The sequence below is a fragment of the Cervus elaphus genome, chromosome X, assembly GCF_910594005.1.
Source record: "Cervus elaphus chromosome X, mCerEla1.1, whole genome shotgun sequence".
Classification (NCBI taxonomy): domain Eukaryota; kingdom Metazoa; phylum Chordata; class Mammalia; order Artiodactyla; family Cervidae; genus Cervus; species Cervus elaphus.
In genome coordinates this window covers 171288738-171312170 of record NC_057848.1, presented here as the reverse complement: position 1 = coordinate 171312170, position 23433 = coordinate 171288738, and positions in this window count along the sequence as shown.

The window sequence follows — 23433 nt, the reverse complement described above, 5'->3', positions numbered from 1 at the left end:
TCATAGATACAGTGGCTATGATGTCACATGGATGTTTGATATGATGTCATATACACAGTGTCTAGACTTTCCTGGTGGCTCAGATGATAAAGCGTTTTCCTACAATGCGGGAGACTCGGGTTCAATCCCTGTGTCAGGAAGATCTCCCGGAGGAGGAAATGGCAACCCACTCCAGTATTCTTGCCCGGAAAATCCCACGGACGGAAGAGCCTGGTAGGATACAGTCCATGGGGTCTCAAAGATTCGGACGTGACTGACCAAATTCACTTTCTTTCATATACAGTGGATGTGATGTCACCTGTAGTGGATGTCATGTCATGAATACAGTGGATTTGATGTCCTAACAACAGTAGTTTGCTGTCACAAAGTGTGGATGGGATGTCATATATAGTGCCTATGATGCCATACAATAGTGGGTGTGATGTCATACATCCAGTGGGTGTGACATCGATACAGTTGGCGTGATGACACAGGTACAGTGGATGTGATGTCATATATAGTGGGTGTGATGTCATAAATACTGTGTTTTGATGTTGTCAAGATTGAATGTGATGTCATGTATAGTGCATGGGGTGTTATGCATACACCAGACTGATGTCATATATAGAGTGGGTTTGACCTCATCAACAGAATGGGTATGATGACAAAGATACAATGGATTGGTGTCAGATACAGTGGGTGAGATGTCACACATAGTGGCTGTGTTGTCATACTCACATTGTGTGAGACGGCACATATAGTGGACATCATGTCCTAAACATAGTGGTTGTGAAGTCATAGGTGCAGTGGCTGTGATGTGACATGTATAGTGGGTGTGATATCATACAATGGACTTGATGTCATATATTGAGGGTGTGATGTCATGAATACAGTGGATGCGATAGAATGGTTGTTGCTGAACCACGAAAAGATGCCGGGATTCTAAGCCTCCAGAGATGAGGCTTGATCGCTCAGAGGTTTTGTGTAATAAAGTTTTATTAAAGTATAGAGGTGATAGAGAAAGCTTCTGATATAGGCATCAGAAGAGGGCAGAAAGTGTACCCCCTTGCTACTGTTAGCAACGAAGTTATCTACTCTCAAATTAGTTATTAAAATGAATCAAAAGAATGTCTGGAGGTTTTAAAGACCTCACTAGAACTATCCCAATAATTAACATTTGAAGATAACAGGATTAGTCAGAAGGTTTTTTCCAGAGACTGTCCTTCAAGCAGCATACATTATTGTTATATAATCCTAAGGAATGTAGGGGGAAAGAGGGGAAAAAAAAAAGTTCTGTCCTTTCTTCCTCCTTGAGAATTCCAGACCTCTCTCTCCTTGGCTCTCCTTGGGGACCCCTGGACTTCTTATCAATCTGCATAGGAATCGACTCTCTCATGATGTCACAAATACAGTGGTGTGATATCATAGAGAATGAATATGATACCATATATAGTGCATATGTTGTCATACATATAGTGGGTGTGATATCAATACAGTGGGTGTGATGACACAGATACAGAGGATGTGATATCAGCTATCGTAGGTGTGTTGTCAGATATAGTTGTGTTCTCATACACAGAGAGTGTGTGGTGTCATATCTAGAGGATATGATGTGATAATCATGGGAGTGATGTCACAGTTACAGTGGCTGTCACATATATAGTCGATGTGATGTCATAATCAGTGGAAGTGATATCATATACAAGGGTGTGATGTCATGAATGGAGTGGTGTGATGTCATTTATACAGTGGGTGTGATGACACAGATACAGTCGATATGATGTCAGATATAGTGGATGTGATGTCAGATATAGTGGCTGTGTTGTCATACACACATTGTGTGTGATGTCAGATATAATGAATATGATGTCCTAAAATAGTTGTTGTGATGACACACATATAATGGCTGTGATTCCCAGGTATAGTGGATCTGATGTCATGAATAGCGTGGATGTGAAGTCATGAATAGCGTGGATATGAAGTCATAAACACAGGAATGATTTCAGAAAGAATGGATGTTATGTCATATATACTGCATGTGATGTCATATATATGTGGCTGTGATGTCATATGTACAGTGGGTATGATATCATCGATTCAGTGGGTGTGATGACAGAGATACAGTAGATGTGATGTTAGATAAAGAGGTTCTGTTCTCATACACATAGTGTGTGTGATGTCATATATCGTGGATATGATGCCATAAACATAGTGGGTTTGATGTCACATATAGTGGATGAAATCATAGATACAGTGGATGCAATATCACATATAGTTGATGTTTTGTCATCAATACAGTCTGTGTGATATCATAGATATAATTTGTGGGCTATCATAGATTGACTGTTCATGATGTTCTATGTAGTGGATAAGGTAGCATGTGTTTGGTGTGTGATGTCATATAGAGTGGGAGTGATGTCAAATGTTGTGGGTGTGATGCCGCAAATAGAGTGGTTGTGATGTCACAGACATAGAGGTTGTGTGCATAGATATTGTGGTTTTGAAATCAAAGACAGACAGGATGTGATGTCAGATATAGTGGGAGTGATGTCACAAGAAGAGTGGGGGTTATGCCTTATACAGTGGATGTGATGGTATATATAGAATATATGATGTCATATAGTGGGTGTGGCATCATAAATACAGTGGGTGTGGTATCATAAATACATTAGGGTGATATCATCAGTACACTGGGCTTGATTCCATATGTAGTGGATAGGATATCATATGTTGTATGTGTGATGTCATTTAGAGTCAGTGTGATGTCACATGTAGTGGGTGTCTTGTCATAAACACAGGGGTGTGATGTCATAGGTAGAGTGGAAGAGATATCAGATCCAGTGGATATGATGTCACATACAGTGGGTGTGATGCCATTGATCGAGTGGCTGTGATGTCACAGGTAGAGTGGGTGTGATGGCAGATAGAGTGGGTATGATGTCATCAATGCAGTGGGTGTGATGACATAGAGTGTGTGACATCATAGTGTTGGTGGGTGCAACATCACAAATATGCTGGGTGTGATGTCCTAATAACAGTGGGTCTGACGCCATAGATACAATGGTTGTGATCTCATAGACATGGTGGGTGTGATGTCACATATATACACAATGTTATGTCTTATACATTGGAATTGATGTCACATAGAGTGGATGGGATGTCATTGATGCAGTGGGTTTGATCATAGATATGGTGGGTGTGATGTCACAGATGGAGTGGATGGGAAATATAGAGTGAGTGTGATGTTATAAATGTGTGTGATGTCATACAGTGGACGAGATGTCATAAATACTGTGGTTGTGATGTCATCAGTACAGTGTCTGTGATCATAGATATGGTGTGCGTGAAGTAGCAGATAGAGTGGATGTGATGTCAAATATAGTGGTTGTGTTGTCATAAACATAGTGGGTGTGATGTCATATATAGAGCATATGATGTCATACAAAGAGTGGGTGTGATGACACATACAGTTGATGTGGTGTCAGATATAGTGTGTGTGATGTCAGATATAATGGTTGTGATGTCATAAACACAGTGGGTGTGATGTTACAGATACAGTGGCTGTGATGTCACATGTAGAGTGGATGTGATATCATATACAATGCATGTGATGTCATTGATAGTGGCCTTTTGTCCTAAATACAGGAGGTGTGATGTCATCCATATAGAGGTGTGAGAACAAAAAAATTGGATGTGATGCCATATATAGTGCATAAGATGTCACCATACAGTGGGTGTGATATTATCAATACAGTGGGTGTGATGACACAGATCTACTGGATATGACGTCATATATAGTGGACGTGGTATAAATATAGTGAATGTGATGTGATAAATACAGTTGCTTGATGTCATAAACAGTTGATGTGATGCCATGTATAGTGAAAGTGATGTCATAGGTATGCTTAGTGTGATGTCATATATGCAGTGGGTGTGATGTCATTGATACAGTGCATGTGATGTCACATGTATAGTGGTTGTGATGTCATATACAATGGAAGTGTTGCCACATAGTGGCTATTTTGTCATAAATATAGTGGGTTAGAGGTGATTAAAACAGTGGGTGTGATATCATAAATACAGAGGGTGTTATATCGTAGTTATCCTGGGCATGGTTTCATACCCTGTGTATATCATATGTTGTGTGTGTGATGACATATAGAATGGTGTCAGATCCAGTGGTTTTGTTGTCATAAACACAGTGAGTGTGATGGTATATACAGTGGATATGATGTCATAAATAGAGTGTGTGTGATGTCATAGATACAGTGGCTATGATGTCACATGTATGTTTGATATGATGTCATATACACAGTGTCTAGACTTTCCTGGTGGCTCAGATGATAAAGCGTTTGCCTACAATGCGGGAGACTCGGGTTCAATCCCTGGGTCAAGAAGATCTCCCGGAGGAGGAAATGGCAACCCACTCCAGTATTCTTGCCTGGAAAATCCCACGGACGGAAGAGCCTGGTAGGATACAGTCCATGGGGTCTCAAAGATTCGGACGTGACTGACCAAATTCACTTTCTTTCATATACAGTGGATGTGATGTCACCTGTAGTGGATGTCATGTCATGAATACAGTGGATTTGATGTCCTAACAACAGTAGTTTGCTGTCACAAAGTGTGGATGGGATGTCATATATAGTGCCTATGATGCCATACAATAGTGGGTGTGATGTCATACATCCAGTGGGTGTGACATCGATACAGTTGGCGTGATGACACAGGTACAGTGGATGTGATGTCATATATAGTGGGTGTGATGTCATAAATACTGTGTTTTGATGTTGTCAAGATTGAATGTGATGTCATGTATAGTGCATGGGGTGTTATGCATACACCAGACTGATGTCATATATAGAGTGGGTTTGACCTCATCAACAGAATGGGTATGATGACAAAGATACAATGGATTGGTGTCAGATACAGTGGGTGAGATGTCACACATAGTGGCTGTGTTGTCATACTCACATTGTGTGAGACGGCACATATAGTGGACATCATGTCCTAAACATAGTGGTTGTGAAGTCATAGGTGCAGTGGCTGTGATGTGACATGTATAGTGGGTGTGATATCATACAATGGACTTGATGTCATATATTGAGGGTGTGATGTCATGAATACAGTGGATGCGATAGAATGGTTGTTGCTGAACCACGAAAAGATGCCGGGATTCTAAGCCTCCAGAGATGAGGCTTGATCGCTCAGAGGTTTTGTGTAATAAAGTTTTATTAAAGTATAGAGGTGATAGAGAAAGCTTCTGATATAGGCATCAGAAGAGGGCAGAAAGTGTACCCCCTTGCTACTGTTAGCAACGAAGTTATCTACTCTCAAATTAGTTATTAAAATGAATCAAAAGAATGTCTGGAGGTTTTAAAGACCTCACTAGAACTATCCCAATAATTAACATTTGAAGATAACAGGATTAGTCAGAAGGTTTTTTCCAGAGACTGTCCTTCAAGCAGCATACATTATTGTTATATAATCCTAAGGAATGTAGGGGGAAAGAGGGGAAAAAAAAAAGTTCTGTCCTTTCTTCCTCCTTGAGAATTCCAGACCTCTCTCTCCTTGGCTCTCCTTGGGGACCCCTGGACTTCTTATCAATCTGCATAGGAATCGACTCTCTCATGATGTCACAAATACAGTGGTGTGATATCATAGAGAATGAATATGATACCATATATAGTGCATATGTTGTCATACATATAGTGGGTGTGATATCAATACAGTGGGTGTGATGACACAGATACAGAGGATGTGATATCAGCTATCGTAGGTGTGTTGTCAGATATAGTTGTGTTCTCATACACAGAGAGTGTGTGGTGTCATATCTAGAGGATATGATGTGATAATCATGGGAGTCATGTCACAGTTACAGTGGCTGTCACATATATAGTCGATGTGATGTCATAATCAGTGGAAGTGATATCATATACAAGGGTGTGATGTCATGAATGGAGTGGTGTGATGTCATTTATACAGTGGGTGTGATGACACAGATACAGTCGATATGATGTCAGATATAGTGGATGTGATGTCAGATATAGTGGCTGTGTTGTCATACACACATTGTGTGTGATGTCAGATATAATGAATATGATGTCCTAAAATAGTTGTTGTGATGACACACATATAATGGCTGTGATTCCCAGGTATAGTGGATCTGATGTCATGAATAGCGTGGATGTGAAGTCATGAATAGCGTGGATATGAAGTCATAAACACAGGAATGATTTCAGAAAGAATGGATGTTATGTCATATATACTGCATGTGATGTCATATATATGTGGCTGTGATGTCATATGTACAGTGGGTATGATATCATCGATTCAGTGGGTGTGATGACAGAGATACAGTAGATGTGATGTTAGATAAAGAGGTTCTGTTCTCATACACATAGTGTGTGTGATGTCATATATCGTGGATATGATGCCATAAACATAGTGGGTTTGATGTCACATATAGTGGATGAAATCATAGATACAGTGGATGCAATATCACATATAGTTGATGTTTTGTCATCAATACAGTCTGTGTGATATCATAGATATAATTTGTGGGCTATCATAGATTGACTGTTCATGATGTTCTATGTAGTGGATAAGGTAGCATGTGTTTGGTGTGTGATGTCATATAGAGTGGGAGTGATGTCAAATGTTGTGGGTGTGATGCCGCAAATAGAGTGGTTGTGATGTCACAGACATAGAGGTTGTGTGCATAGATATTGTGGTTTTGAAATCAAAGACAGACAGGATGTGATGTCAGATATAGTGGGAGTGATGTCACAAGAAGAGTGGGGGTTATGCCTTATACAGTGGATGTGATGGTATATATAGAATATATGATGTCATATAGTGGGTGTGGCATCATAAATACAGTGGGTGTGGTATCATAAATACATTAGGGTGATATCATCAGTACACTGGGCTTGATTCCATATGTAGTGGATAGGATATCATATGTTGTATGTGTGATGTCATTTAGAGTCAGTGTGATGTCACATGTAGTGGGTGTCTTGTCATAAACACAGGGGTGTGATGTCATAGGTAGAGTGGAAGAGATATCAGATCCAGTGGATATGATGTCACATACAGTGGGTGTGATGCCATTGATCGAGTGGCTGTGATGTCACAGGTAGAGTGGGTGTGATGGCAGATAGAGTGGGTATGATGTCATCAATGCAGTGGGTGTGATGACATAGAGTGTGTGACATCATAGTGTTGGTGGGTGCAACATCACAAATATGCTGGGTGTGATGTCCTAATAACAGTGGGTCTGACGCCATAGATACAATGGTTGTGATCTCATAGACATGGTGGGTGTGATGTCACATATATACACAATGTTATGTCATATACATTGGAATTGATGTCACATAGAGTGGATGGGATGTCATTGATGCAGTGGGTTTGATCATAGATATGGTGGGTGTGATGTCACAGATGGAGTGGATGGGAAATATAGAGTGAGTGTGATGTTATAAATGTGTGTGATGTCATACAGTGGACGAGATGTCATAAATACTGTGGTTGTGATGTCATCAGTACAGTGTCTGTGATCATAGATATGGTGTGCGTGAAGTAGCAGATAGAGTGGATGTGATGTCAAATATAGTGGTTGTGTTGTCATAAACATAGTGGGTGTGATGTCATATATAGAGCATATGATGTCATACAAAGAGTGGGTGTGATGACACATACAGTTGATGTGGTGTCAGATATAGTGTGTGTGATGTCAGATATAATGGTTGTGATGTCATAAACACAGTGGGTGTGATGTTACAGATACAGTGGCTGTGATGTCACATGTAGAGTGGATGTGATATCATATACAATGCATGTGATGTCATTGATAGTGGCCTTTTGTCCTAAATACAGGAGGTGTGATGTCATCAATATAGAGGTGTGAGAACAAAAAAATTGGATGTGATGCCATATATAGTGCATAAGATGTCACCCATACAGTGGGTGTGATATTATCAATACAGTGGGTGTGATGACACAGATCTACTGGATATGACGTCATATATAGTGGACGTGGTATAAATATAGTGAATGTGATGTGATAAATACAGTTGCTTGATGTCATAAACAGTTGATGTGATGCCATGTATAGTGAAAGTGATGTCATAGGTATGCTTAGTGTGATGTCATATATGCAGTGGGTGTGATGTCATTGATACAGTGCATGTGATGTCACATGTATAGTGGTTGTGATGTCATATACAATGGAAGTATTGCCACATAGTGGCTATTTTGTCATAAATATAGTGGGTTAGAGGTGATTAAAACAGTGGGTGTGATATCATAAATACAGAGGGTGTTATATCGTAGTTATCCTGGGCATGGTTTCATACGCTGTGTATATCATATGTTGTGTGTGTGATGACATATAGAATGGTGTCAGATCCAGTGGTTTTGTTGTCATAAACACAGTGAGTGTGATGGTATATACAGTGGATATGATGTCATAAATAGAGTGTGTGTGATGTCATAGATACAGTGGCTATGATGTCACATGTATGTTTGATATGATGTCATATACACAGTGTCTAGACTTTCCTGGTGGCTCAGATGATAAAGTGTTTGCCTACAATGCGGGAGACTCGGGTTCAATCCCTGGGTCAGGAAGATCTCCCGGAGGAGGAAATGGCAACCCACTCCAGTATTCTTGCCCGGAAAATCCCACGGACGGAAGAGCCTGGTAGGATACAGTCCATGGGGTCTGAAAGATTCGGACGTGACTGACCAAATTCACTTTCTTTCATATACAGTGGATGTGATGTCACCTGTAGTGGATGTCATGTCATGAATACAGTGGATTTGATGTCCTAACAACAGTAGTTTGCTGTCACAAAGTGTGGATGGGATGTCATATATAGTGCCTATGATGCCATACAATAGTGGGTGTGATGTCATACATCCAGTGGGTGTGACATCGATACAGTTGGCGTGATGACACAGGTACAGTGGATGTGATGTCATATATAGTGGGTGTGATGTCATAAATACTGTGTTTTGATGTTGTCAAGTTTGAATGTGATGTCATGTATAGTGCATGGGGTGTTATGCATACACCAGACTGGTGTCATATATAGAGTGGGTTTGACCTCATCAACAGAATGGGTATGATGACAAAGATACAATGGATTGGTGTCAGATACAGTGGGTGAGATGTCACACATAGTGGCTGTGTTGTCATACTCACATTGTGTGAGACGGCACATATAGTGGACATCATGTCCTAAACATAGTGGTTGTGAAGTCATAGGTGCAGTGGCTGTGATGTGACATGTATAGTGGGTGTGATATCATACAATGGACTTGATGTCATATATTGAGGGTGTGATGTCATGAATACAGTGGATGCGATAGAATGGTTGTTGCTGAACCACGAAAAGATGCCGGGATTCTAAGCCTCCAGAGATGAGGCTTGATCGCTCAGAGGTTTTGTGTAATAAAGTTTTATTAAAGTATAGAGGTGATAGAGAAAGCTTCTGATATAGGCATCAGAAGAGGGCAGAAAGTGTACCCCCTTGCTACTGTTAGCAACGAAGTTATCTACTCTCAAATTAGTTATTAAAATGAATCAAAAGAATGTCTGGAGGTTTTAAAGACCTCACTAGAACTACCCCCATAATTAACATTTGAAGATAACAGGATTAGTCAGAAGGTTTTTTCCAGAGACTGTCCTTCAAGCAGCATACATTATTGTTATATAATCCTAAGGAATGTAGCGGGAAAGAGGGGAAAAAAAAAAGTTCTGTCCTTTCTTCCTCCTTGAGAATTCCAGACCTCTCTCTCCTTGGCTCTCCTTGGGGACCCCTGGACTTCTTATCAATCTGCGTAGGAATCGACTCTCTCATGATGTCACAAATACAGTGGTGTGATATCATAGAGAATGAATATGATACCATATATAGTGCATATGTTGTCATACATATAGTGGGTGTGATATCAATACAGTGGGTGTGATGACACAGATACAGAGGATGTGATATCAGCTATCGTAGGTGTGTTGTCAGATATAGTTGTGTTCTCATACACAGAGAGTGTGTGGTGTCATATCTAGAGGATATGATGTGATAATCATGGGAGTGATGTCACAGTTACAGTGGCTGTCACATATATAGTCGATGTGATGTCATAATCAGTGGAAGTGATATCATATACAAGGGTGTGATGTCATGAATGGAGTGGTGTGATGTCATTTATACAGTGGGTGTGATGACACAGATACAGTCGATATGATGTCAGATATAGTGGATGTGATGTCAGATATAGTGGCTGTGTTGTCATACACACATTGTGTGTGATGTCAGATATAATGAATATGATGTCCTAAAATAGTTGTTGTGATGACACACATATAATGGCTGTGATTCCCAGGTATAGTGGATCTGATGTCATGAATAGCGTGGATGTGAAGTCATGAATAGCGTGGATATGAAGTCATAAACACAGGAATGATTTCATAAAGAATGGATGTTATGTCATATATACTGCATGTGATGTCATATATATGTGGCTGTGATGTCATATGTACAGTGGGTATGATATCATCGATTCAGTGGGTGTGATGACAGAGATACAGTAGATGTGATGTTAGATAAAGAGGTTCTGTTCTCATACACATAGTGTGTGTGATGTCATATATCGTGGATATGATGCCATAAACATAGTGGGTTTGATGTCACATATAGTGGATGAAATCATAGATACAGTGGATGCAATATCACATATAGTTGATGTTTTGTCATCAATACAGTCTGTGTGATATCATAGATGTAATTTGTGGGCTATCATAGATTGACTGTTCATGATGTTCTATGTAGTGGATAAGGTAGCATGTGTTTGGTGTGTGATGTCATATAGAGTGGGAGTGATGTCAAATGTTGTGGGTGTGATGCCGCAAATAGAGTGGGTGTGATGTCACAGACATAGAGGTTGTGTGCATAGATATTGTGGATTTGAAATCAAAGACAGACAGGATGTGATGTCAGATATAGTGGGAGTGATGTCACAAGAAGAGTGGGGGTTATGCCTTATACAGTGGATGTGATGGTATATATAGAATATATGACGTCATATAGTGGGTGTGGCATCATAAATACAGTGGGTGTGATATCATAAATACATTAGGGTGATATCATCAGTACACTGGGCTTGATTCCATATGTAGTGGATAGGATATCATATGTTGTATGTGTGATGTCATTTAGAGTCAGTGTGATGTCACATGTAGTGGGTGTCTTGTCATAAACACAGGGGTGTGATGTCATAGGTAGAGTGGAAGAGATATCAGATCCAGTGGATATGATGTCACATACAGTGGGTGTGATGCCATTGATCGAGTGGCTGTGATGTCACAGGTAGAGTGGGTGTGATGGCAGATAGAGTGGGTATGATGTCATCAATGCAGTGGGTGTGATGACATAGAGTGTGTGACATCATAGTGTTGGTGGGTGCAACATCACAAATATGCTGGGTGTGATGTCCTAATAACAGTGGGTCTGATGCCATAGATACAATGGTTGTGATCTCATAGACATGGTGGGTGTGATGTCACATATATACACAATGTTATGTCATATACATTGGAATTGATGTCACATAGAGTGGATGGGATGTCATTGATGCAGTGGGTTTGATCATAGATATGGTGGGTGTGATGTCACAGATGGAGGGGATGGGAAATATAGAGTGAGTGTGATGTTATAAATGTGTGTGATGTCATACAGTGGACGAGATGTCATAAATACTGTGGTTGTGATGTCATCAGTACAGTGTCTGTGATCATAGATATGGTGTGCGTGAAGTAGCAGATAGAGTGGATGTGATGTCAAATATAGTGGTTGTGTTGTCATAAACATAGTGGTTGTGATGTCATATATAGAGCATATGATGTCATACAAAGAGTGGGTGTGATGACACATACAGTTGATGTGGTGTCAGATATAGTGTGTGTGATGTCAGATATAATGGTTGTGATGTCATAAACACAGTGGGTGTGATGTTACAGATACAGTGGCTGTGATGTCACATGTAGAGTGGATGTGATATCATATACAATGCATGTGATGTCATTGATAGTGGCCTTTTGTCCTAAATACAGGAGGTGTGATGTCATCCATATAGAGGTGTGAGAACAAAAAAATTGGATGTGATGCCATATATAGTGCATAAGATGTCACCCATACAGTGGGTGTGATATTATCAATACAGTGGGTGTGATGACACAGATCCACTGGATATGACGTCATATATAGTGGACGTGGTATGAATACAGTGAATGTGATGTGATAAATACAGTTGCTTGATGTCATAAACAGTTGATGTGATGCCATGTATAGTGAAAGTGATGTCATAGGTATGCTTAGTGTGATGTCATATATGCAGTGGGTGTGATGTCATTGATACAGTGCATGTGATGTCACATGTATGGTGGTTGTGATGTCATATACAATGGAAGTGTTGCCACATAGTGGCTATTTTGTCATAAATATAGTGGGTTAAAGGTGATTAAAACAGTGGGTGTGATATCATAAATACAGAGGGTGTTATATCGTAGTTATCCTGGGCATGGTTTCATACCCTGTGTATATCATATGTTGTGTGTGTGATGACATATAGAATGGCGTCAGATCCAGTGGTATTGTTGTCATGAACACAGTGAGTGTGATGGTATATACAGTGGATATGATGCCATAAATAGAGTGTGTGTGATGTCATAGATACAGTGGCTATGATGTCACATGTATGTTTGATATGATGTCATATACACAGTGTCTAGACTTTCCTGGTGGCTCAGATGATAAAGCGTTTGCCTACAATGCGGGAGACTCGGGTTCAATCCCTGGGTCAGGAAGATCTCCCGGAGGAGGAAATGGCAACCCACTCCAGTATTCTTGCCTGGAAAATCCCACGGACGGAAGAGCCTGGTAGGATACAGTCCATGGGGTCTCAAAGATTCGGACGTGACTGACCAAATTCACTTTCTTTCATATACAGTGGATGTGATGTCACCTGTAGTGGATGTCATGTCATGAATACAGTGGATTTGATGTCCTAACAACAGTAGTTTGCTGTCACAAAGTGTGGATGGGATGTCATATATAGTGCCTATGATGCCATACAATAGTGGGTGTGATGTCATACATCCAGTGGGTGTGACATCGATACAGTTGGCGTGATGACACAGGTACAGTGGATGTGATGTCATATATAGTGGGTGTGATGTCATAAATACTGTGTTTTGATGTTGTCAAGATTGAATGTGATGTCATGTATAGTGCATGGGGTGTTATGCATACACCAGACTGATGTCATATATAGAGTGGGTTTGACCTCATCAACAGAATGGGTATGATGACAAAGATACAATGGATTGGTGTCAGATACAGTGGGTGAGATGTCACACATAGTGGCTGTGTTGTCATACTCACATTGTGTGAGACGGCACATATAGTGGACATCATGTCCTAAACATAGTGGTTGTGAAGTCATAGGTGCAGTGGCTGTGATGTGACATGTTTAGTGGGTGTGATATCATACAATGGACTTGATGTCATATATTGAGGGTGTGATGTCATGAATACAGTGGATGCGATAGAATGGTTGTTGCTGAACCACGAAAAGATGCCGGGATTCTAAGCCTCCAGAGATGAGGCTTGATCGCTCAGAGGTTTTGTGTAATAAAGTTTTATTAAAGTATAGAGGTGATAGAGAAAGCTTCTGATATAGGCATCAGAAGGGGGCAGAAAGTGTACCCCCTTGCTACTGTTAGCAACGAAGTTATCTACTCTCAAATTAGTTATTAAAATGAATCAAAAGAATGTCTGGAGGTTTTAAAGACCTCACTAGAACTATCCCAATAATTAACATTTGAAGATAACAGGATTAGTCAGAAGGTTTTTTCCAGAGACTGTCCTCAAGCAGCATAGATTATTGTTATATAATCCTAAGGAATGTAGGGGGAAAGAGGGGAAAAAAAAAAGTTCTGTCCTTTCTTCCTCCTTGAGAATTCCAGACCTCTCTCTCCTTGGCTCTCCTTGGGGACCCCTGGACTTCTTATCAATCTGAGTAGGAATCGACTCTCTCATGATGTCACAAATACAGTGCTTTGATATCATAGAGAATGAATATGATACCATATATAGTGCATATGTTGTCATACATATAGTGGGTGTGATATCAATACAGTGGGTGTGATGACACAGATACAGAGGATGTGATATCAGCTATAGTAGGTGTGTTGTCAGATATAGTTGTGTTCTCATACACAGAGAGTGTGTGGTGTCATATCTAGAGGATATGATGTGATAATCATGGGAGTGATGTCACAGTTACAGTGGCTGTCACATATATAGTCGATGTGATGTCATAATCAGTGGAAGTGATATCATATACAAGGGTGTGATGTCATGAATGGAGTGGTGTGATGTCATTTATACAGTGGGTGTGATGACACAGATACAGTCGATATGATGTCAGATATAGTGGCTGTGTTGTCATACACACATTGTGTGTGATGTCAGATATAATGAATATGATGTCCTAAAATAGTTGTTGTGATGACACACATATAATGGCTGTGATTCCCAGGTATAGTGGATCTGATGTCATGAATAGCGTGGATGTGAAGTCATGAATAGCGTGGATATGAAGTCATAAACACAGGAATGATTTCATAAAGAATGGATGTTATGTCATATATACTGCATGTGATGTCATATATATGTGGCTGTGATGTCATATGTACAGTGGGTATGATATCATCGATTCAGTGGGTGTGATGACAGAGATACAGTAGATGTGATGTTAGATAAAGAGGTTCTGTTCTCATACACATAGTGTGTGTGATGTCATATATCGTGGATATGATGCCATAAACATAGTGGGTTTGATGTCACATATAGTGGATGAAATCATAGATACAGTGGATGCAATATCACATATAGTTGATGTTTTGTCATCAATACAGTCTGTGTGATATCATAGATGTAATTTGTGGGCTATCATAGATTGACTGTTCATGATGTTCTATGTAGTGGATAAGGTAGCATGTGTTTGGTGTGTGATGTCATATAGAGTGGGAGTGATGTCAAATGTTGTGGGTGTGATGCCGCAAATAGAGTGGGTGTGATGTCACAGACATAGAGGTTGTGTGCATAGATATTGTGGATTTGAAATCAAAGACAGACAGGATGTGATGTCAGATATAGTGGGAGTGATGTCACAAGAAGAGTGGGGGTTATGCCTTATACAGTGGATGTGATGGTATATATAGAATATATGACGTCATATAGTGGGTGTGGCATCATAAATACAGTGGGTGTGATATCATAAATACATTAGGGTGATATCATCAGTACACTGGGCTTGATTCCATATGTAGTGGATAGGATATCATATGTTGTATGTGTGATGTCATTTAGAGTCAGTGTGATGTCACATGTAGTGGGTGTCTTGTCATAAACACAGGGGTGTGATGTCATAGGTAGAGTGGAAGAGATATCAGATCCAGTGGATATGATGTCACATACAGTGGGTGTGATGCCATTGATCGAGTGGCTGTGATGTCACAGGTAGAGTGGGTGTGATGGCAGATAGAGTGGGTATGATGTCATCAATGCAGTGGGTGTGATGACATAGAGTGTGTGACATCATAGTGTTGGTGGGTGCAACATCACAAATATGCTGGGTGTGATGTCCTAATAACAGTGGGTCTGATGCCATAGATACAATGGTTGTGATCTCATAGACATGGTGGGTGTGATGTCACATATATACACAATGTTATGTCATATACATTGGAATTGATGTCACATAGAGTGGATGGGATGTCATTGATGCAGTGGGTTTGATCATAGATATGGTGGGTGTGATGTCACAGATGGAGGGGATGGGAAATATAGAGTGAGTGTGATGTTATAAATGTGTGTGATGTCATACAGTGGACGAGATGTCATAAATACTGTGGTTGTGATGTCATCAGTACAGTGTCTGTGATCATAGATATGGTGTGCGTGAAGTAGCAGATAGAGTGGATGTGATGTCAAATATAGTGGTTGTGTTGTCATAAACATAGTGGTTGTGATGTCATATATAGAGCATATGATGTCATACAAAGAGTGGGTGTGATGACACATACAGTTGATGTGGTGTCAGATATAGTGTGTGTGATGTCAGATATAATGGTTGTGATGTCATAAACACAGTGGGTGTGATGTTACAGATACAGTGGCTGTGATGTCACATGTAGAGTGGATGTGATATCATATACAATGCATGTGATGTCATTGATAGTGGCCTTTTGTCCTAAATACAGGAGGTGTGATGTCATCCATATAGAGGTGTGAGAACAAAAAAATTGGATGTGATGCCATATATAGTGCATAAGATGTCACCCATACAGTGGGTGTGATATTATCAATACAGTGGGTGTGATGACACAGATCCACTGGATATGACGTCATATATAGTGGACGTGGTATGAATACAGTGAATGTGATGTGATAAATACAGTTGCTTGATGTCATAAACAGTTGATGTGATGCCATGTATAGTGAAAGTGATGTCATAGGTATGCTTAGTGTGATGTCATATATGCAGTGGGTGTGATGTCATTGATACAGTGCATGTGATGTCACATGTATGGTGGTTGTGATGTCATATACAATGGAAGTGTTGCCACATAGTGGCTATTTTGTCATAAATATAGTGGGTTAAAGGTGATTAAAACAGTGGGTGTGATATCATAAATACAGAGGGTGTTATATCGTAGTTATCCTGGGCATGGTTTCATACCCTGTGTATATCATATGTTGTGTGTGTGATGACATATAGAATGGTGTCAGATCCAGTGGTATTGTTGTCATAAACACAGTGAGTGTGATGGTATATACAGTGGATATGATGTCATAAATAGAGTGTGTGTGATGTCATAGATACAGTGGCTATGATGTCACATGTATGTTTGATATGATGTCATATACACAGTGTCTAGACTTTCCTGGTGGCTCAGATGATAAAGCGTTTGCCTACAATGCGGGAGACTCGGGTTCAATCCCTGGGTCAAGAAGATCTCCCGGAGGAGGAAATGGCAACCCACTCCAGTATTCTTGCCCGGAAAATCCCACGGACGGAAGAGCCTGGTAGGATACAGTCCATGGGGTCTCAAAGATTCGGACGTGACTGACCAAATTCACTTTCTTTCATATACAGTGGATGTGATGTCACCTGTAGTGGATGTCATGTCATGAATACAGTGGATTTGATGTCCTAACAACAGTAGTTTGCTGTCACAAAGTGTGGATGGGATGTCATATATAGTGCCTATGATGCCATACAATAGTGGGTGTGATGTCATACATCCAGTGGGTGTGACATCGATACAGTTGGCGTGATGACACAGGTACAGTGGATGTGATGTCATATATAGTGGGTGTGATGTCATAAATACTGTGTTTTGATGTTGTCAAGATTGAATGTGATGTCATGTATAGTGCATGGGGTGTTATGCATACACCAGACTGATGTCATATATAGAGTGGGTTTGACCTCATCAACAGAATGGGTATGATGACAAAGATACAATGGATTGGTGTCAGATACAGTGGGTGAGATGTCACACATAGTGGCTGTGTTGTCATACTCACATTGTGTGAGACGGCACATATAGTGGACATCATGTCCTAAACATAGTGGTTGTGAAGTCATAGGTGCAGTGGCTGTGATGTGACATGTTTAGTGGGTGTGATATCATACAATGGACTTGATGTCATATATTGAGGGTGTGATGTCATGAATACAGTGGATGCGATAGAATGGTTGTTGCTGAACCACGAAAAGATGCCGGGATTCTAAGCCTCCAGAGATGAGGCTTGATCGCTCAGAGGTTTTGTGTAATAAAGTTTTATTAAAGTATAGAGGTGATAGAGAAAGCTTCTGATATAGGCATCAGAAGGGGGCAGAAAGTGTACCCCCTTGCTACTGTTAGCAACGAAGTTATCTACTCTCAAATTAGTTATTAAAATGAATCAAAAGAATGTCTGGAGGTTTTAAAGACCTCACTAGAACTATCCCAATAATTAACATTTGAAGATAACAGGATTAGTCAGAAGGTTTTTTCCAGAGACTGTCCTCAAGCAGCATAGATTATTGTTATATAATCCTAAGGAATGTAGAGGGAAAGAGGGGAAAAAAAAAAGTTCTGTCCTTTCTTCCTCCTTGAGAATTCCAGACCTCTCTCTCCTTGGCTCTCCTTGGGGACCCCTGGACTTCTTATCAATCTGAGTAGGAATCGACTCTCTCATGATGTCACAAATACAGTGCTTTGATATCATAGAGAATGAATATGATACCATATATAGTGCATATGTTGTCATACATATAGTGGGTGTGATATCAATACAGTGGGTGTGATGACACAGATACAGAGGATGTGATATCAGCTATAGTAGGTGTGTTGTCAGATATAGTTGTGTTCTCATACACAGAGAGTGTGTGGTGTCATATCTAGAGGATATGATGTGATAATCATGGGAGTGATGTCACAGTTACAGTGGCTGTGACATATATAGTCGATGTGATGTCATAATCAGTGGAAGTGATATCATATACAAGGGTGTGATGTCATGAATGGAGTGGTGTGATGTCATTTATACAGTGGGTGTGATGACACAGATACAGTCGATATGATGTCAGATATAGTGGCTGTGTTGTCATACACACATTGTGTGTGATGTCAGATATAATGAATATGATGTCCTAAAATAGTTGTTGTGATGACACACATATAATGGCTGTGATTCACAGGTATAGTGGATCTGATGTCATGAATAGCGTGGATGTGAAGTCATGAATAGCGTGGATATGAAGTCATAAACACAGGAATGATTTCATAAAGAATGGATGTTATGTCATATATACTGCATGTGATGTCATATATATGTGGCTGTGATGTCATATGTACAGTGGGTATGATATCATCGATTCAGTGGGTGTGATGACAGAGATACAGTAGATGTGATGTTAGATAAAGAGGTTCTGTTCTCATACACATAGTGTGTGTGATGTCATATATCGTGGATATGATGCCATAAACATAGTGGGTTTGATGTCACATATAGTGGATGAAATCATAGATACAGTGGATGCAATATCACATATAGTTGATGTTTTGTCATCAATACAGTCTGTGTGATATCATAGATATAATTTGTGGGCTATCATAGATTGACTGTTCATGATGTTCTATGTAGTGGATAAGGTAGCATGTGTTTGGTGTGTGATGTCATATAGAGTGGGAGTGATGTCAAATGTTGTGGGTGTGATGCCGCAAATAGAGTGGGTGTGATGTCACAGACATAGAGGTTGTGTTCATAGATATTGTGGTTTTGAAATCAAAGACAGACAGGATGTGATGTCAGATATAGTGGGAGTGATGTCACAAGAAGAGTGGGGGTTATGCCTTATACAGTGGATGTGATGGTATATATAGAATATATGATGTCATATAGTGGGTGTGGCATCATAAATACAGTGGGTGTGGTATCATAAATACATTAGGGTGATATCATCAGTACACTGGGCTTGATTCCATATGTAGTGGATAGGATATCATATGTTGTATGTGTGATGTCATTTAGAGTCAGTGTGATGTCACATGTAGTGGGTGTCTTGTCATAAACACAGGGGTGTGATGTCATAGGTAGAGTGGAAGAGATATCAGATCCAGTGGATATGATGTCACATACAGTGGGTGTGATGCCATTGATCGAGTGGCTGTGATGTCACAGGTAGAGTGGGTGTGATGGCAGATAGAGTGGGTATGATGTCATCAATGCAGTGGGTGTGATGACATAGAGTGTGTGACATCATAGTGTTGGTGGGTGCAACATCACAAATATGCTGGGTGTGATGTCCTAATAACAGTGGGTCTGACGCCATAGATACAATGGTTGTGATCTCATAGACATGGTGGGTGTGATGTCACATATATACACAATGTTATGTCATATACATTGGAATTGATGTCACATAGAGTGGATGGGATGTCATTGATGCAGTGGGTTTGATCATAGATATGGTGGGTGTGATGTCACAGATGAAGTGGATGGGAAATATATAGTGAGTGTGATGTTATAAATGTGTGTGATGTCATACAGTGGACGAGATGTCATAAATACTGTGGTTGTGATGTCATCAGTACAGTGTCTGTGATCATAGATATGGTGTGCGTGAAGTAGCAGATAGAGTGGATGTGATGTCAAATATAGTGGTTGTGTTGTCATAAAGATAGTGGGTGTGATGTCATATATAGAGCATATGATGTCATACAAAGAGTGGGTGTGATGACACATACAGTTGATGTGGTGTCAGATATAGTGTGTGTGATGTCAGATATAATGGTTGTGATGTCATAAACACAGTGGGTGTGATGTTACAGATACAGTGGCTGTGATGTCACATGTAGAGTGGATGTGATATCATATACAATGCATGTGATGTCATTGATAGTGGCCTTTTGTCCTAAATACAGGAGGTGTGATGTCATCAATATAGAGGTGTGAGAACAAAAAAAGTGGATGTGATGCCATATATAGTGCATAAGATGTCACCCATACAGTGGGTGTGATATTATCAATACAGTGAGTGTGATGACACAGATCTACTGGATATGACGTCATATATAGGGGACGTGGTATAAATACAGTGAATGTGATGTGATAAATACAGTTGCTTGATGTCATAAACAGTTGATGTGATGCCATGTATAGTGAAAGTGATGTCATAGGTATGCTTAGTGTGATGTCATATATGCAGTGGGTGTGATGTCATTGATACAGTGCATGTGATGTCACATGTATAGTGGTTGTGATGTCATATACAATGGAAGTGTTGCCACATAGTGGCTATTTTGTCATAAATATAGTGGGTTAAAGGTGATTAAAACAGTGGGTGTGATATCATAAATACAGAGGGTGTTATATCGTAGTTATCCTGGGCATGGTTTCATACGCTGTGTATATCATATGTTGTGTGTGTGATGACATATAGAATGGTGTCAGATCCAGTGGTTTTGTTGTCATAAACACAGTGAGTGTGATGGTATACACAGTGGATATGATGTCATAAATAGAGTGTGTGTGATGTCATAGATACAGTGGCTATGATGTCACATGTATGTTTGATATGATGTCATATACACAGTGTCTAGACTTTCCTGGTGGCTCAGATGATAAAGCGTTTGCCTACAATGCGGGAGACTCGGGTTCAATCCCTGGGTCAGGAAGATCTCCCGGAGGAGGAAATGGCAACCCACTCCAGTATTCTTGCCCGGAAAATCCCACGGACGGAAGAGCCTGGTAGGATACAGTCCATGGGGTCTCAAAGATTCGGACGTGACTGACCAAATTCACTTTCTTTCATATACAGTGGATGTGATGTCACCTGTAGTGGATGTCATGTCATGAATACAGTGGATTTGATGTCCTAACAACAGTAGTTTGCTGTCACAAAGTGTGGATGGGATGTCATATATAGTGCATATGATGCCATACAATAGTGGGTGTGATGTCATACATCCAGTGGGTGTGACATCGATACAGTTGGCGTGATGACACAGGTACAGTGGATGTGATGTCATATATAGTGGGTGTGATGTCATAAATACTGTGTTTTGATGTTGTCAAGATTGAATGTGATGTCATGTATAGTGCATGGGGTGTTATGCATACACCAGACTGATGTCATATATAGAGTGGGTTTGACCTCATCAACAGAATGGGTATGATGACAAAGATACAATGGATTGGTGTCAGATACAGTGGGTGAGATGTCACACATAGTGGCTGTGTTATCATACTCACATTGTGTGAGACGGCACATATAGTGGACATCATGTCGTAAACATAGTGGTTGTGAAGTCATAGATGCAGTGGCTGTGATGTGACATGTATAGTGGGTGTGATATCATACAATGGACTTGATGTCATATATTGAGGGTGTGATGTCATGAATACAGTGGATGCGATAGAATGGTTGTTGCTGAACCACGAAAAGATGCCGGGATTCTAAGCCTCCAGAGATGAGGCTTGATCGCTCAGAGGTTTTGTGTAATAAAGTTTTATTAAAGTATAGAGGTGATAGAGAAAGCTTCTGATATAGGCATCAGAAGAGGGCAGAAAGTGTACCCCCTTGCTACTGTTAGCAACGAAGTTATCTACTCTCAAATTAGTTATTAAAATGAATCAAAAGAATGTCTGGAGGTTTTAAAGACCTCACTAGAACTATCCCAATAATTAACATTTGAAGATAACAGGATTAGTCAGAAGGTTTTTTCCAGAGACTGTCCTTCAAGCAGCATACATTATTGTTATATAATCCTAAGGAATGTAGGGGGAAAGAGGGGAAAAAAAAAAGTTCTGTCCTTTCTTCCTCCTTGAGAATTCCAGACCTCTCTCTCCTTGGCTCTCCTTGGGGACCCCTGAACTTCTTATCAATCTGCGTAGGAATCGACTCTCTCATGATGTCACAAATACAGTGGTGTGATATCATAGAGAATGAATATGATACCATATATAGTGCATATGTTGTCATACATATAGTGGGTGTGATATCAATACAGTGGGTGTGATGACACAGATACAGAGGATGTGATATCAGCTATAGTAGGTGTGTTGTCAGATATAGTTGTGTTCTCATACACAGAGAGTGTGTGGTGTCATATCTAGAGGATATGATGTGATAATCATGGGAGTGATGTCACAGTTACAGTGGCTGTCACATATATAGTCGATGTGATGTCATAATCAGTGGAAGTGATATCATATACAAGGGTGTGATGTCATGAATGGAGTGGTGTGATGTCATTTATACAGTGGGTGTGATGACACAGATACAGTCGATATGATGTCAGATATAGTGGATGTGATGTCAGATATAGTGGCTGTGTTGTCATACACACATTGTGTGTGATGTCAGATATAATGAATATGATGTCCTACAATAGTTGTTGTGATGACACACATATAATGGCTGTGATTCCCAGGTATAGTGGATGTGAAGTCATGAATAGCGTGGATGTGAAGTCATGAATAGCGTGGATATGAAGTCATAAACACAGGAATGATTTCATAAAGAATGGATGTTATGTCATATATACTGCATGTGATGTCATATATATGTGGCTGTGATGTCATATGTACAGTGGGTATGATATCATCGATTCAGTGGGTGTGATGACAGAGATACAGTAGATGTGATGTTAGATAAAGAGGTTCTGTTCTCATACACATAGTGTGTGTGATGTCATATATCGTGGATATGATGCCATAAACATAGTGGGTTTGATGTCACATATAGTGGATGAAATCATAGATACAGTGGATGCAATATCACATATAGTTGATGTTTTGTCATCAATACAGTCTGTGTGATATCATA